The sequence below is a fragment of the Antechinus flavipes genome, chromosome 5 (genome assembly GCF_016432865.1).
Source record: "Antechinus flavipes isolate AdamAnt ecotype Samford, QLD, Australia chromosome 5, AdamAnt_v2, whole genome shotgun sequence".
Taxonomy (NCBI): Eukaryota; Metazoa; Chordata; class Mammalia; order Dasyuromorphia; family Dasyuridae; genus Antechinus; species Antechinus flavipes.
The window spans coordinates 254273251-254288210 of NC_067402.1; positions in this window are offsets into that span (position 1 = coordinate 254273251).

The window sequence follows — 14960 nt, forward strand, 5'->3', positions numbered from 1 at the left end:
TAATATATGTCAGACATCATGTTATATGTGGGGTCACATAAATAATAAAACAAAATAAATACAAAAACAAATAAACAAAATCTGCTCTCAAGAGGGCTAAGAATAAAATGTGAAAGAGATAGTTAACTTAATTATAATTTGTACAAAAATGTATTCAAAATAAATAAAGGGTAATGTGGAGAGGAGTTTTAAACAGTTATTAGTAGAGATAATCATGATAGTACTCATGTAGGAAGTTTAATGTAAGCTAAAGTTTGAGAACCTTAGGGATTATAAGACACAAAGCTGAGAGACTCACATGTATTAAGATCCTTGGGAGCAAATAACTTTGGTAAACTGAGAAAATAGGATAACTAGAACAATAACTAGCTTTGGGCAAATAAACTTCTTTTCTAGACACTGAAATTTATAAAGTGTTGGTAACATTTGTATTTCCCTCTTTAAAACAGGTTAAGAAGAATAATAAATGCACTCTAATTTGTCAGTAATTGCTGGGAAAGTTAGAAACAAGTATGGCAGAAATTAGGTATAGATAAATCTATTACACCATATACTAAAAGCAAATTCAAAATAAATACATGGCCTAGATATTAAAGTTTATTCCATTAAAAAAACACTCAACATATGTTGATTATATAATATTTATAGCTACAGCAGAAGGTTAGATCTTAGCCACAGGAGGAACAGAGAAGAAAGATGGAATAGTTTTGGTTCCATGAAAATAAGAAGTTTTGTATAAACAAATTCAGTGTTACTAGGAAAAAAATGTCAATTATCCTAGATAAACACCTGAAATCAGATGAGAAAGAAATATGGGAAGATATCTGGACCCACTTCTTTGCATGGAGAGGAAACCATGATGTGTAACACTGCATGAAACAGACCTTTCTCTCTCTTTTGTCTGTTTGTTTGTCTTTGTTGTCTTTCTGTCTCTTTCTTTGTCTCCATGTCTGTGTCTCTTTTCCTTTTTCTCCCTCCTTCCCTTCCCCAACCCTCTCTCTCCTTTCTTATTTCTTTTCTTTCCTTCCTTTCTTTCTTCTTTCCTTCCTTCCTTCCTTTTTTCCTTCCTTCCTTCCTTCCTTCCTTCCTTCCTTCCTTCCTTCCTTCCTTCCTTCCTTCCTTCCTTCCTTCTTTCCTTCTATATATTAGTTAGTTTGTTGATTTTTTTCCTTCCTCTTATTATTACATTTTTCTTCTTTACAAGGGAGGGATTGGAGAAGAAGAAGATGTAAATTGCCTAAAATAAAAGAATAACACTAAAAATAGAATTTGCTAGATGTCATTTTTTTTTATTTTATTTTTCCAGTGCCCATAACGCAAGTAAGTTTTTTTGAGCCTGACTTTATTTTATTTCCAATTTATGTTATCCAAAGATCTGTCTTCCTTTAGTGGGATATTATTTCAGGGACTCTCCTCTTTTGTTGCTTTATGTGTGAGGGTCTGTTTCTGAGATGATTTTCCCTCATCTAAATTCATAATCTGTTTTTGAAAATAGATATGCCTTTAAGCACATTTTAAATTGTTCAAACCAGATACCAACAATAATAAGTATCACTGACAAATGAGTGATTTAGACAACAAAATTTCTTGGATCCAATCAGCATAAGAGAAAATTCTTCTCTCCTTGGGAGAGCAAAAACCTACTTGATCCTGCTTTTCCAGTGAATGGATCATCCTCTTTGCATGATACTTGGAGAAAAGGCTGTATCTTTAGATTAACTCTTACTTTTATGGAAACAATGGAAATAGTATTGATTGTGAAGTTAGAGGATCTGAGTTCACATTATAACTGTGACATTTCCGAATTGAGTGAAGTAAAGCACTTAATTGTGTCTTGGCTTTCTCTGTTTTAAAATGAAGGGGTTAGTGTCTATGATAGCTAAGATTCCTTACATCTCTAGAGCTAGGTTCATAATATTATTATTATTTTTCCTTGAATATTTCTGAGACTGCATCCATAAACATCAATAAAATTAAATCGACCCTGATAAAATTCAACTTTGTTGATATTCACATATATAGTAACCTTATTAGCAAAGATTGATGGATATATAGAATATAATTTCAATGAGAGCTTATGGTGCCAGTCACATGCAGCCACTTAATAAATTTTTTGGGGGGCCCCAAAATAGCTGTAATTAACTGCTCAGTCTCAGAGCTTTAACACAGGAATGGATCCAGAATCATGGAAGCATGAAATCATAAAGGTGATCTAGGCCTAACTGTCTTAATATATGAAATCTCTCTATAATACACCTAATAAGTTGTCATCTATCCTTTATTTTATCTTATTTTTTTAATTAAAGCTTTTTATTTTCAAAACATATACATGGATAATTTTTCAGCATTGACTCTTATAAAACCTTGTGTTCTAAATTTTTCACCCTTTCCCCCAACCCCTCCCCTAGATGGCAAACAATCCAATATATGTTAAACATGTTAAACGTATACATTAAATGCAATATATGAATACATATTTATATAATTATCTTGCTGCACAAGAAAAATCATATGAAAAAGAAAAAAAATGAGAAAGAAAACAAAATGCAAGCAAACAACAACAAAAAGAGTGAGAATGTTATGTTGTGATCCACACTCAGTTCCCACAGTCCTCTCTCTGGATGCAGATGTCTCTCTTCATCACAAGATCTTTGGAACTGATCTGAATCACCTCACTGGTGAAATGAGCCACACCCATCAGAATTGATCATCGTATAATCTTGCTGTTGCCATGAAAAATGATCTCCTGGTTCTGCTCATTTCATTCAGCATCAGTTCATGTAAGTCTCTACAAGCCTCTCTGAAATCATCCTCTTGATTGTTTCTTACAGAACAATAATATTCCATAACATTCATATACCATAATTTATTCAGCCATTCTTCAATTGATGGGCATGTAGTTTCTTGCCACCACATAAAGGGCGGTTACAAACATTTTTTCACATATGGGTCTCTTTCCTTCCTTTAAGATCTCTTTGGGATATAATCCCAGCAAAAACAGTGCTGGGTCAAAGGGTATGCACAGTTTGATAACTTTTTGAGCATAGTTCCAAATTGCTCTCCAGAATGGTTGGATCCATTCACAGTTCCACCAACAATGTATCAGTACCCCAGTTTTCCCACATCCCCTCCAACATTCCTCATTATCTTTTCCTGTTCTCTTAGCCAATCTGAGAAGTGTGTAGTTATCTTTTATTTTAATACCTGCAGTAAGGTAGAAGTTTCATCTTTAATGTGTTTGTATAGTTTTAATTATAGCTATAGTAAGTACAGAACTAATTAGCATCAAAATCAGGGCACCAACATGGGGAAATATTGCACTTTGTGCTATCGCCTTTAGCCCATGTACATGATTGTTTGCTATCTTCTTGAGACTTAAAACCGGCCCTTTTTAGTGCCCACAATGCTATCTTTATTTGACCAGCACTTTGTATTTTTTTCCCTTTTTCAATAGTATTTTATTTTTTTTCAAATACATGTAAAGATAGTTTTCAACATTCATTTTTCTAAAACTTTGTTTTCTAAATTTTTTTCCCTCCCTTCCTGCCGTCTCCCCTCCCCAAGACAGCAAGCAATATGACCAGCTCTTTGTGTCACTACATTGACCTGACCCCAATTCTCCTAGGTCCCTGAAAGGAATTTGTCAAGTTTAAACAAATTAAAGCTCTAGCTCTAATTATTAATTTTTTTTCTTTCCTTAAATCAAGACTAAATTAACTACTTTGTAAATTTTGCTCATTACTAATTATTTCTACCTTCCATGTTGTTGTCATTTTCAAAGAGGAACAATGATATCATGGGAGATGTCTTGACTTGCCCATAAATTGAATTTAAATGAGGCAGAGCACAAAGTTCTCGGCCTCATTCTGTCTTCTAGAGTCATCAAAATCCAGTAGCAAGGAAAATGTCTCATCTACCTATTTCACCAAGAGAAGTCTTCACATAGTTGGGGTAGACATTACCCTACTTACCAAGAAGTTTGAGAATTATCAATTACCAAAGCGTGGCTGCTGAGGATGCTACAACTTCTTAGAGCCAAGAGTGAGAATTGGGTAAGAAATCGATGTGGATGAACAGCCCTGACGAGATTTCAGCAAATCCCCAAACAGTGCTAATCCTTTCTGAACATCCTATGCACCCTACCTCTTCCATGGAACAGTCGTCTAAATACTTGAAGATATTTATCATATACCCCCAAGTATTCTTATATAAGAACACCAAATCACTTTGGGTGTTCTGTTTTCTCTAATGCTAGTTTACAAGATTTATAGAATTAAAGTGGACAATAAAATATACTTTGAAGGAGAAAAAAGAAAAAAGATATTGTCCTGTTCATAACAGGACAATAAGTGCTCTGATGGGATTGAAGTGAAAGATGGAGAATATCAGGATTTGGTATTGGTTGCATATATTTATATTTCTTAAAACTTAAAAAAACCCAGTGATTTTTGTCACACTCATTCTTACCACCTACTCTTCACATAAAAGATGGTACTCTCAGTAGTAGAATAAATGACCCATTTGATTAACTCAAGGGTTTTCCACTGGGTTTAGTTGAGTAAATTGTGCTTCAAAAGAAAATGTCAGTGGATAGAGTACTAGATTTGAAGCAAAGTGGCTCTGTTTGGGCTTGAATTTCATTCTGATACTTATGATACCTTAAAGGGTGACAAAGCTCAAATGAGGTAATGTTTGTGACTGAATTTTTTAGCTTACATGCAGTATATCACATTAATTCTTATACTGTTGTCATTATAGTTTCCTACATGGTATATATTCTTATATTATGTTGGAGTCAGCTCATAATTCCAGCTCATCAAAATGTTTTTGAACCAATTTTTTTTTTATTTAATGTAATGTTTGATTCCTATTCCCAGCATCACCTTTAAATTTGATAAGTTTACCATTTATGTATTCATCCAAGTTACTGATAAAAAATGTTTCCCGATCAAAGATTGATTTCTGTAACATATTACCATGGACCTCACTCTAAACTATTATTGATTCCTTAATTAATGATATTCAAATTCAAAATCAAATTAGGTGATAAGTATCTCTACAGGTTGCTGAAGGACTTTAATAAATGTTTTGCTGAAATTCAGAAGTATCATGTTAGTGTATGTTTGTGATTCAAAAAATTAAGTGAGGCTGGTTTAGTGTGACTTGGTCTTAATGAATCCAAGCTGGCTTGTGGTCCAGTCTTTCCCCTTTCCCTTCCATCTTCCTTTTCTCTTTGCCCTTTCCTTGACCTCCCCTTCCCTTTGCCTTTATTTTCTCATGCAAATATTCTCTTTGTTTAATAAATTAAACTTTTAGAAGATAGATAGGGTTGTGTTTGTTGCTGTTGTTTTTTGGAATCATCAGATTCAGAGCCATACACAAAACAATCTTTAGTTTATTGGATTTGTTGACAAATTTTGTTTTAATTTAGTTTCACATGAAGCTTTACCTCAAAAAAATTATAAAAATAATGATTTTTTAAAAAAAATCAGAAATGAAATAAAATGAGATTCTGCTAAAAAAACAAAAACAAAAACTAGGAACTGTTAGTTTAGTTCTATAAAATAAGAGAAAATTGATTAGCTACATGGAATGTTCACAAATATTAAAGCCACTAGGTGTCAGCCCTACTCCAAGCATCTATCATAGAATAGTATAAATATTTTGGAACATTTTAAGGTTTGACTATTTCTGTGAAGATTTGCATGTTGTTGCTGGTAATGGTCATAGTGGTACTATTAAATTTTTTCTGCAGTTCATTTCAACTAAATATTTATTCATCTCTTCCTACATTACTAGTATTTTCTTAATGAAAGATTTAAAGATTCTTCAGTTCTCTGGTGGTATAAAAATTTCTTCTGCCATGACATGTGTATGTGTGAGTGAATGAACGAGTGTGTGTTTGTATTTGTGTGTGTGTGTGTGTGTGTGTGTGTGTGTGCAAAAAGATATTTGAAAAGCACTTAAAATAGTGCCTAGCACATAGTAGTCATTTGATAAAAATTTATTCCAATTCCTCCCTTTAAACCTTGACATTCTAATCCATTCTCTTTCTATTCCTTCTTCCCAAACAACTATGTATCAGATATTAGAGCTACAAAACCAAAAAAGATTATTTCTGTCCTTCATTCTTTCTTTAAATCTGATTTCTCCATCTCTTTACCTCTTTCTGTCTAAATTTCTCTCACTATGTTTCTGTCTATCTCTTTTTCATATTGTCAAGTCACTTTTGCGGAGGAGAAAGAGAAGGTTTGTGATAGTAAATAAATAAATAGTAAATAAATAAAATTTCTGCCTTTTCAAATAATTTTGACTTATTTCCAATCATAGGAAGACAGCAAATAAAGTGAAAAAAGAAAAGAAAAGATGGTCAGCCCCAAGTCCCACTACTTCACATGGTACCCTTCTTTAGTACTTCAAGAATGCCTGAATTTTGAATTACAGGAACACCTTCTAATCTACTTCTAGAATGACTTGAGAATTATTGTAGCCAAGAAGAAATTAAGTTCCCGTAATGATGAACTTCTCAAACTTATCTGGATTGGTCCTAAGACGATAGATACTGTCCATCACTAGGTTGATACTACATTTCAAATATATGAAAAAATATATTTCAAATTTATTTAATTTAATAGGATCAGCCAGAATGGACTAAGAAGCAAAATGGAGTATGATAAAGTATGCTGGAATTAGAATCACAAGACCTATGGAAGGGTTTAAATTCCTGCTCTGTCACTTAGTTCAGTTATCCCTTCCACATCATGACTTTCCCTATTGTGGTTTCAATGTGTTGTGGGTCTGCATAAGAAATTAAATGGGACTTTTTGAGGAGTTTTACAGAAGCCACAGAAAACACATGAAGGCCAACACAGAAAAGTTTAGAAATTCAGAAATACCTAAAATATATGTATGGTATTGTGTAATATCAACCCAAATTTTATAGTCATGGACTAAAAGAAAAAGAAAAAAAAAAATCAAACTTCTCTGGCATGAAGGAGGGTCAGAAATCTTTATGTGGATTTTGGCACAAATTTACAGAAGACTGTAGGGACACTGTACTGCTAATCCCTGTGATTGGAATTGTACCTGTATCTTAGTTTATTTTTAAATTAAGTACATTCTATTAGATGACCTCCAAGATCTCTTTTACTTTTACATCTATGACCCTTAGATGTTATAGCATTCAAATACTTAGGCTCACCCCTACATGTTGGAGAGGAAATCAATTTTTAGTAGGGGCATGCACAGATTGAATGAAGGGGACTTTTTTTGTTGTTATGCAATCATTTCAGTCATGTCTCAATCTTCATGACCCTATTTGGGGTTTTCTTGGCAAAGATACTAGTTTACCATTTCCTTCTGAGCCAACTAAGATAGCGTAAAATGAATTGTCCAGGGACACACAGTAAGTAGTATCTGAGGCTGAATTTGAACTCATGAAAATGAATCTTCTGGACTCCATATATGCTGCTCTATCCACTGTACTACTTAGTCACATCAATCTTTGCTTGATGTCAGGGAAAACTTCTTAAATTGAGGTTGGCCAGCAGAGGAATGAGTTAACTTTAGAGAAAACATGTTATTTATCAGTAGAGATCTTGAGTCAAGGAATAAATGGTCACTCATTTGGGATGCTAGGGGAGTGCTGTGGGTTTCTATATTCAACTTAATGAATTTGAAAAACAAACAAACAAAAACAGACCTAATGCTCAAACGAGTTTAATAATCATGGAATCTCATATCAAGATGGCTTTTTAGACAGGAATGGAAATGATTGTTGGGGATTACTTTCCTAAGAGTAATTGCTAATTATCCTAATTAGACCTCTGATATAACTCTTGTTGATCGGTATTAAAGAGCAGTAGATGGTATATACATATTTTTAGTTCACTTCTCCCTTAATTCTACAATAAATCGAACCCTACTTTTAGTGCTTTAATTAGGGACAGACACAGCAGTATTAAGGAATAGAAGGCAAGGAAATGACATATCCTACTCATGCCTTTCAAAGTCAATTCTACAATATTGTTTAAAATATTCCAAATAATATAAAGGAATTCAAAATTTCCTTGCTATTGGGTTCTAGATTCATGAAATTAAGATAGATATTGTTATCCCTATTTTATATGTCTCAAAGAAGCTAAGTAAATTGTTTAATTTCCTATAGGAACAAAGGGAGAGTGAAAGAGAAAGAGACAGAGAGACAAAGAGAGGCAGACAGACATCAACAGAGACAGAGAAAAAGAGATTTTGTTTGTAATCAAAGCTCAGCTATAAATTATCCAAGTGAGCCAGTCATTTAATCTGACAAGCTTCAATATCTTTATGATTAAAGGAAAAGTGTTGGCTAAAGTTATCTGTGACCTCTTCAAGATCCAAAATTTTGTGATTATATTACTAGATTTTATTTTTAAATACAATGACCAAATTTGTAACAAGGTGGAAGTGTTGGAATGGAGATAAAAGATGGATTTTTTTAAGTGCATAGTGTCAAAATTCTGTATTTAGTTTTTAAAAATAGTGTCTTTAATTACACCAGCTTGCAAGTTGTTCAAAAATGGTTAAAATAGAAAATTTTGTATTTTTGTTATTGTTATTTACTTCTTTTTCAAGTAGATTCAGCTTAAGAGGAAAGAGACACAAATATTTATCAAAGATTGTTAACTGGAATCTGTGTTGTTTTCTTAAATTTTAAATGTTATTTATTTTAGAATTATTTTGATAGTTGTTTTTCAATGTAATAGGTTTCCCTTTGTAATTTGAGTCGTTTTATATATTTAAAATCATTATTCTGAGAAGTGATTCCTAGATACTATTAGTCTGCCAGGGATATCCATGACAAGCACAAAAAGCTTAAGGAAGGCAAAGGAAGTCATGAATTTTCCTTCTTTGGAAATTAAGGGAAGGAGGCAAAATAATCTCTTTTGAAAGGATTAAGTGGACTTCTCAGTTTCTTGTGGATTTTACCTTAACATATTTAACTATGTTAATAGATAGTAAAGCCTTAATGATTGTAGAGCCAGTTTCAAAAACTTGAAGGACTGAATTCAAATTCTGTCTCTGAGAAGTTCTAGCTGCTTGACTGGTACACAAGACACTTTAACTCTTAATACTTCTTACAACTCTCTAATACTATAAAATGAGGTGCTAATCTGCATTAGTAGTCAGGATTGAGGAATTGGGAGTTTTCCATACCAATCAAATTTTAGGTTGATTTATGTAAGATAGTGCCACTATTATTGAAGTCAATTAAGCAAATTGGATTAGTTTAGTTTGTGCTATTAACTCATACTACTTATTCTGGGAGTAATGTTTTTTAATGCAACTAGAATACTAGATAGCAGATTGGATAAAAGAAGTCTTCTTAAACTTTTTCCACTAGCAGTCCCTTATTGCCTGAGAAATTTTATATGACCGTGGATATATAAGTAAATAAAATAGGTATCCAAATCAAACATTTGCTGATAGTGAATCATAATTTCATGACCCCTATATTTAGTTATGTAACCCCATTTGTTGTTGTAACCCATAGTTTAAGAAGCTTTGGGATAGAGCTCTGAACTCGGAATCATGGCTTCTCATCTTCCTGAGTTTGAATCTGGCCTCCGACTCTTGCTAGTTCTATGACGTTAGGCAAGTCATTTAACCTAATCTGTAAAATGCGTTAGAGAAGGAAATGGCAAAACAGTATTATTATCAAGAAAACCCCAAAATGGGGTCATGAAAAACAACAACAATCCTATCTATCTGGTATATCCTAGGAAAGTGGTAATCTGGTTGATATTGATAGAGTAACAACTAAAATGTGAAATGATTTAAATATGTGCCACGTGAGTATTGATTGAAGGGATATATAATCTTTTTTTTTTAATTGTAATTTTTTATTGACAGAACATGTGCCTGGGTAATTTTTTTTACAACATTATCCCTTGCACTCACTTCTGTTCCGACTTTTCCCTTCCCTCCCTCCATCCCCTCCCCTAGATGGCAAGCAGTCTTTTACATGTTAAATATATTATAGTATATCCTAAATGCAATACATGTGTGCAGAACCGAACAGTTCTCTTGTTGCACAGGAAGAATTGGATTCAGAAGGTAAAGATAACCTGGGAAGAAAAACAAAAATGCAAACAGTTTACATTCATTTCCCAATTCCTTCTCTGGTTCTGCTTCTGTCCATCATTGATCAACTGGAACTGAATTAGATCTTCTCTTTGTCGAAGAAAAGAAATATATAATCTGAAGAACAGAAGATCCAAGGAGATTAGGGGTATGTCTTTAAGATCTGATGTATTATGGCATGGAAGAGGAATTAAGATGCATTTTGTTTGACACCAGAAAGCCAAGAGGCAAATTATGGCTTCTTATGAGAAAGAAAAGGAAAAATAAACTTAAACTTCCCAAATATCAAAGTTATCTCTAAGTAGGATAAACAATTTTGGAAATTAGTGGGCTATTCCTCACTAAAATTCTTCAAAAATATATGTAAATGTTATGTAAATAAATATGTCTCTTTGCATAGTAAGCATTCTTTTGCATTATATGAGTTGGATATATCCCAGCTATTTAAATTATGGTTCGAGATCTTGTAACTGAATCTAGGGGTCATGAAATAATGAATTATTATCAGTAAATGTTTGATTTGTATACTTATTTTCTATAACTATATACCAAGGTCATATAAAATTTCTCCTGCAAAAAGGAGTTAATTGAAAAACTTTAAGAAACCCGGGGTTAGATGACCACTTACGTCCCTTGCATCTCTGAAATTCTGTGATTCTATGAAATGTAGAAATGGCTCAATGAATTCTTCATCTGCCCATTTTGAATCATTTAGGCACAGCTGGTCAGGATTTCTGAATTTATTGTGTTATTTACCAGCTTCCTTATACGAGATAAGTGTATACCTCAGAGGCAATATTTATTATGCATATTTAATGTCAAGTGTTTATAGTGTACTTGGAGCTCCACAGAACACAGAAAACCATGAGGAATAATTAATTGATAATTGTAAAGTAGCTTGGAAATATAATGGGCTTTATAAATGCTAAATAATAATCAAAGATAATTTTTTCCACTTACCAAGCTGGTGCCATGAGCACTAATTAATGTTTAAAAAGTGATTTGAGTATGGAAATTGTTTAAAAGAAAAAAAATATTATGATAGAATAATATATAATCCCTCCCCCAAACCTCTCCTCTCCTATCATACCAGTGAATGAACCAGTTGTTTGGAAAATTATTGTTCCAGAAAATCCAGACGAGACAACTATAGAATGCTAAATTTAATGTGATCTCACAGCAATTTAGTTTTTGTATCTGACCTTGCTGATTTTATTCTGAATTAAAGTTTTTGTTAGACTAAGAAAAGTAATTTATGGCTAGCATGAGTAATAATTCCTTGATTTTGTTTTTCTATTAATAGTGTATTAATTGTTAAATATGATGCCTACAGAGTTATTGTCCAAACTATTCAAAATTATACTTACAGATTACAGACAGTGGAATATGGTGAAACTAGCTTTAAATTTTGGCTCTGCTACTTATAGCTTTAGAAGCCAACACATTTATCCTATCTGAGTATCAATTTCCTTATTTGTAAAGTGAAACAGAAGACTCCATTTTACTATCTTTAAATTTATGACTTTGTTAATTATCTTATATCCTATGATCGTGCTGGGCACCTAGTTGGTACAATGGATAGAGTGCTGGACCTGGAGATAAGATTCATCTTTATGAATTCAAACCTAATCTCAGGCACTTATCATTTATGTTACCTTCGGCAACTTACACCTGTTTGCCTCAGTTTCCTCATCTATAAAATAAGCTGGAGAAAAAAATGGGAAACCACTTCAATATCTTTGCCAAGAAAACTCCAAATGGGTTCACAAAGAGTTGGACCCAACTCAAACTAATTTAACTTGTGCAGACATTATGGTGGTATAAAAATAATCATTCTGTTCTCAACTAATCTGCATTGATAGTCATATTGAGTTACAACCTAGTGTGAAGAATATTCTTATCTTTGAAGTCAAAAGAGAAAACTTGATAAGGAGAGCTGCATTCTAAAGTAAATTTCTTTTAAAAGAAGAAAGCTTTCCAGGTCTCTTTAAAAGACTTTATATATGGTAATAATTGCTATACAGAGAAGGTATCTTAGGTTTTAAGAGATGAGATGAGAGCTAGAGAAGCTATTTATCTCTCTATTCCTTCTCTGACAGTAAGCAGCAAATGCTCTCCAAATAGATAACCATAGGATAGGACTCACCATTGCACTATTAAAAAGAGAAGTTAGTACCCATATCCAACTTCCCTAACTGAGACTTATTGAAGAGTACAGCATACCAGTTAAGTCTCCAAGATGATGCTGGAATATGATTACACCAAATGTTTTTTCTAGAGCTTATAATGAGTCTTCACATCTTATCAACTATTCCTTTTATGGATGGACAGGCAATGGTGTATCATCATTGCAGTGCTCTTTCTCAGTAAGCATCTTGAACAAAATGGATTTTCAATAGAATTTAATTTGAGCTTGAGCTGTTCTTGCTTCCTTAGAAAAAAAGTTTTATTTCTTATAAAACATCCCTCAAGTTTTACTTTTCAATCTTATCTTAAAGTTTTGAGCAGATTTGATAGGTTAAAATATATATGGATCAGTTTATGGACAATAGTTCTGAAATCATGACTGATTTTGAGGATAGTTCAGTTTTAGGATGTGCAACACCTTTAGGAACAACTTATCTGTTACTGGATAATTACATGATAGAGACAACTTACCTATAGTCTAAGAATGGAATTTTTTATGAAACTTGGGAATTGGCTGTTATTTAAAGGTGAGCGCATTACCCAATTAAGATGCTTCTAATTATTCTGAAATAAATATTAATATTTGAAGAAAAGAAATGGCTTTTATCTCAGGATTATTGTTTGCAAAGTTATAAGAGGAGATGGAAGTATGAGGATAGGGAATTGCTAGAAACTTTTGATAGATCATCTAAGGGTTATAGACTATTATGATCTACTTCAAAGAAAGCTATTAACTTTATATGCAGCTACAAAAAGATTTTCAAAAACTCTTAATGCAAGTGTTTTATTGTTGTTGGTGTTTTGACCTCTGGGTAGCAGAATGGATGGACAGTTGTACTTGGAGTCAGGAAGATCTGAGTTCAAATTCTGTTTTAGTTCTTTACTATGTCATCCTGTTCTCATGTTTCTCATCTATGAAATAGGGATAATGGTAACATCTACCTTATAGTGTTGCTATGGTCAAATGGGATGGTATACATAAACCATTTTTCAAATTTTAAAAATGTCATGTAAGTATGAACTATTATTATTTTCTACTCCTGAAGGGAATCTTTTATAATAATATGGATTCCATTAGTCATTCCCCATGTAATCCATTCATACCTTTCCTGAGTCTAATATCTATTCTTATTTCTATACATAGAAATCCATAGATAATCTCAAATTTGTAAAGTATCTCAAATCATTACGTGGGTTTCAATAATCAAGTAAGTGATTGGCCAGGAATAAGTTTACCTGAATATCAAAGATCTTAAGGTGGTAGGTAACAAATACAATAAAGAATTTTATTTTTTGTGTCTTATTTGTGAATACTTTAATTGCTTTTGTTTTTTCCTCTTTGAAATTCTGAAGCTTTGTGCTTCCAAATCCTCTCCTTTTATCCTATAAGAATTGTAGATGTGATTTGAGGACAAGTATTGAACAGAATTTATTCACCTTTCAATTTCAATTGATTCTGCAGTCTAAGAGATACAGAGGTAATTTTAGGTTTATGCTTTTATTATAGTCTTCTTAAACCTCATCATTTTAACAAGTATCTTTGATTTCTTTATTGTTGTTCAGAACTACCTCTGGTTTCTTATATTTAAAATAAAATGTTATTTTGATAATTCCTGGCACTAATCCGAGGTATATATTTTCTGCTTTATATCTCCCAAAATTTTAAGTAGAGATTTCATTTCTCTAGTCCTACTTCAAATCACCAGGAAAAAAAAAAAACAACTGTTTTTAAAATCTCTTTTCAACTCTGTTGGCATTGTGGCCAGTTTATGTAATTAAATAGATTAAAAGACTGTGGTTAACATAAGTTTTATTCTGTGAAATAAGGAATTGAGAGGGCATGTAATATAAGGATCCATAATTATAACATCCTTTTGAAACTATATTTCTACATCTTTAGAGGAATAGAAGACCTGGATGATTTCGTTGTATAAATGGTTTAAACTTTAGTTACTTAGGAAATACAATTCATTGGAACATTTTATTACTTCAGTCATTTTAACTAACTGAAATTTTAGCAAATATATATCAACAATGAGCTTTTAAAACTATATTTCAATTGATGCATTTGAAAGTATTTCATTCATTAAATTTTCCCATCCATTCTCCCTCCATTTTGGACAGTTGAGATTTACATTTGAGATTCTACCCTCACCCCCCAGTTTTAGATTATATACCCATGTGTATGTGTGTGTGTGTGTGTGTATACATATGGATGTATAAATACATATATATCCTGTAAGTATCAAATGTTCAAAACAAAAACAAATACAAATAAATAATTATGTTACTTAATAAATATATATGTACACACACATACACAAATACATATTTAAATCTATTGATAGACTTTTCTTTTTCTGGAAAGTTTGTTTCTGAGTCAAGAACCAAATAAATAAATGTAACTTACCTTTCTTTTTTTTTTAAATTTAATAGTATTTTATTTTTCAAAATACATGAAAAGGTAGTTTTCAAGATTCACTTTTGCAAAACCTTGGGGTCCAAATTTTTCTCCCTCTTGATCTTCTTTCCCTCTCCCCAAAAAGGCAAGCAATGTGATATAGTTTAAACATGCAATTCTTCTTAGCATATTTCCATATTGGTCATGCTGTGCAAGAAAAATCAGATCAAAAGGAGGAGAAACCAAGCAA